At 33.5% G+C, this 3721-nt stretch overlaps 1 pseudogene; it reads right to left on the bottom strand.

The window, feature by feature from the left end:
- Positions 1 to 689: 689 nt before the first annotated feature.
- Positions 690 to 808, bottom strand: LOC112483987 (annotated as a pseudogene).
- Between the last annotated feature and the right edge of the window lie 2913 nt (positions 809 to 3721).

Genomic DNA, 3721 nt, shown 5'->3' with positions numbered 1-3721 from the left:
AGTGCATTACTCCTTACAGAAAACTCATTTAAAAAGTTTTCTTTCTGTGAATGCAACATGAAATATAAAAATAGAGTTTAGTTCTCATAGAGTGCTCCACTTACATTGTCATAACACTCATGATATTTTAGTGTAACTGATTGTATTGAACTTCCCTATTAGAGTATAATCTTCTTGGGGGCCGGCACTATTTGATCACATTGGTCCTTACTGCTGGCACACAAAAGCTATTTAAGAGACAGTAATTGAAAACTTATTTCCAGATGTTTCTTGCTGATTTCTAACCTGTGAGATTCTCATCTGTATTTCTAGAATATTGTGGTCTTTACGTACTGATTTTAGATGAATACTACAAGCATTGGTGATAATTCTTTTTACTTAATAACTTGACAGTATTTCTCAAGCTATCAACTATCTATTTGGGCAGAGTTTTTCAGATCAGTTGTGCCTCAAAAATGGGTCAGAGATCAATAGAAAATGGATTCGTTCTTTTTTTTTTTTTGGAACTGGTTTTGAGAGTACCCTATCAACGCTAATGTGGAATTCTAGCATTTTAGAACTGCAAAATTAATGACCTTTTTTTCTCAATATAATAAAACTTGCTTTAAAATTTTGACTTTAGAAATTAAAATATGGTTATCAAGTTCTTTATTAAGAATGATAAAGCTACTGCAGCTTTAAAAAAAAAAAGCCTACAGCACCTGGTATTTCTAGGTGGCCACCCATCCAAGTACTAACTAGGCCCGACTGTGCTTAGCTTCCAAGATCAGACAGGATCGGGCACATTCAGGGTGGCATGGCTGTAGACTACTACAGTGTTTTTCAGTGTATCTCTGAATCGGTCATCCAATAAGCTGGTATCCATCTTGTTCTATCTGTCAAGATACCTTCCAGAGAGCTAACCTTATACACAGCAAAGAATAATGGATGCTATATGTGTATATAATAAAGTTTCCAGGGAATTTAAAAATAATAAGAAGAGAAGACTTAGTATTCTAGGAGATATTTTCTTTCTCTTCCAGATTTTCTCTGCTATGTAAAATAGCTTCGGGATGAGAAAGCCACTTGATACCATGTACTAGATTTACTTGTAAATATGAAAAATAATGAAAACACAGATCTGTAAATCTTTTGCAGGAACTGATAGAGAAGTACATATAATTTGCTCTTAGTACTTCTTTTGATTAACCACCTTTGTGAAATGAGGTTAGAGAGCCGTTGAACTTATATACTCATTTATTCAATAAACATTTATTTTGTGCTTTTTATTGGTCATACATTTGATGCTGAAGGTACAACCTTTAGAATGCAATAGTGGGAAATACACAGACAAGGGCACCGAGTGGCTGCATGCAAGTACATGTTTGTATAGAGTATAGTGGGAACGTACTGAGAGAAGTCAGTTCTACCTTAGGTAGGCATGAGGAGAGGAAGGAGATAGGGAATAATTCACAGAGGACATGATCCTGGAGATGGTTCTTCGAAAATAAGGGATAAATAAGCCTGAGAAAAGCTGTGGAACTGTAAAAGAGCTCAGCGTGTCTAGAACCCAACAGACAAATAGGTTTGATGGACGTAGAGGATGTGGGTAGAAAGAAGGAAACCAATCTCAGGAGCTAGAAAGGGACTGAAGGCCAGACAGCAAAGAGCTTTGGGGAGCCAAATGGGGAGCCTTCCCCCTGCCCATGGTCTACATTGGATTAGTCATTAGTTTCATATTTTGGAAATATCACTATTTGGGAGAATGAGTTGGAGGGAGAAAATCGAAGGAAGCAAAGTAGGCAATTATTGATGAAAGCAATACAGGAGAATGATGATGAGGATTTACTTGTGGTTGAGATGGGATGATTTTGGACTGTAGACGTTTCAGGAATGTGAACTGATAGGACACGATGTTAGGGAGTAGAGTAGAGAAGGGATGGCATCTGGAATGACTATCAGGTTTAGTGTTTGAGTAGCCAGGCAAGGTGTCAGTCTCTGAAAAAGGATGTATTGGTTTACTCTTCACAACAATTTTGTGAAGTAGGAAATACTATTATAATTTTATAAAAAAGAAAATGAAAGCTTGTAGCGGTTAAGGACTTTATCCAATTTCTTACAGCTAATAACGGTGAAGTCTTTGGAATACAGTTGTCTGATTCTAGGACATGAGCTTGGAACCACCATCCTAGGCTGCGTCACAGGGCAAAGATAAACTGCAAGATTTTCAAAAGTTGGAATTAGAGGAATAGAAAAAGCAGTGTTACAACAGAAACTAAGAAAATAGAAATATTACATTTACATTGACGGAGGCATTAGCGCTGAGAAAATCCGCTAGAAATCTACAGGGACACATTTAACACCCACACATGCCCTTGTTATAAGGACACACAATCACAGCCACACAGATACACATACATGCAAGTGAAAATAACTCAAGGTTAATTAACTGATATCATTTTCTATTTATCCACTTAGAATTTTTACACATTTTCTCAAGATTCCATAATAAGAATATTTGTTATAGCAGTTATATAATTAAGCTACACTATTTCCCAGAGTTTCATTCATGTACACTCCATGGATTAATACTTCACAACATTCCTGTACCTATTAAAATACTTATTTGCAAATGTGGATTGCTTTTTAGATCAGCTGTAAAGCAATTGTTTTAAAAATTGATCTTGAGTAATTAGTAAGAAATTATAGCTTGTTTTTAAAATTAACATGCACTTTTCAAGTTATACACATTATTCACTGTTAATCAAAAACTGATGATATATCTGTTGCTGTATTTTGCCAATTCTAGGAAATTATTTTGAATATTTTCGCAACAACTTAGACTTCTGAGATCTGTTGAATTGAAGTCGTCTGTTGCATCTTAATTTTATTAGTTTGTTTATTATAAAGCAATTTTATTTCAAGAGGCAATTTGGTATAATGGCGCTTTTAATGTACAATATAACTTGGCAAACATTTATGTTGTCTTTTTCATCTTGAAAATATGCATAGAAGTAGATCTCTACGAATAAAGCTGACAGAGAAGTGTTATGTAAAATAGCTAGCTGCAAAATTTTGTTGCCCGCATACACATAAAAATGTACAATTTATAGTGTTTTAAATAAGAAACAATGTCATCCTACTAGTAACACTCTTCGGTCAGTAGTCATTCTGAAATAGTTTGAAATAGTTTTTTTCCTGTTTGTAGAGTTTGCCTGTTCAGTCTTTTAAATCAAAATGTAATTCATAGGATGGGGATAGTCAATTCACAAAGAAACATATATGACCAATTTAAATTTGGAAAAAGATTGCTCAGCCTTCAAATAAATTTAAAGACATGCAAATAAAATTAAGTAGAAGAATACTATTTTCGGTATATAAAAACTGACCAAAAAGATAGATAAAAAGGAATATGATTATTATATGAAGAATGGCCAAGGCTACAAAAAAAATGCATTGTTCTATATTTCTGATAGTATCAAACTTTTTAGTAAAATCTACAGTCTTTCAGTAGCCTTTGGTCCCAGTGATTTTACTTTTTGAAATTTATTATGATGATAATATGAAGAAATTTGCTTGAACATTATATTTATTTAGTTAAAATAACTGTAGTGCTAATATTAGGGAAACAAAAAGATATTATGAACAACTTTATCACAATAAATTTTAAAAAGTAGGTGAAATAGACATTTCTAGAAAAAGAAAGTCATAAACATGGACACAGGAAAAATAAATTATCAGA

This window comes from Pteropus alecto, unplaced genomic scaffold, assembly GCF_000325575.1.
Source record: "Pteropus alecto unplaced genomic scaffold, ASM32557v1 scaffold166, whole genome shotgun sequence".
In the NCBI taxonomy this organism is placed as follows: Eukaryota; Metazoa; Chordata; class Mammalia; order Chiroptera; family Pteropodidae; genus Pteropus; species Pteropus alecto.
Note: the sequence above shows the minus strand (reverse complement) of the source record. Positions and strands in the feature narration are given on the sequence as shown.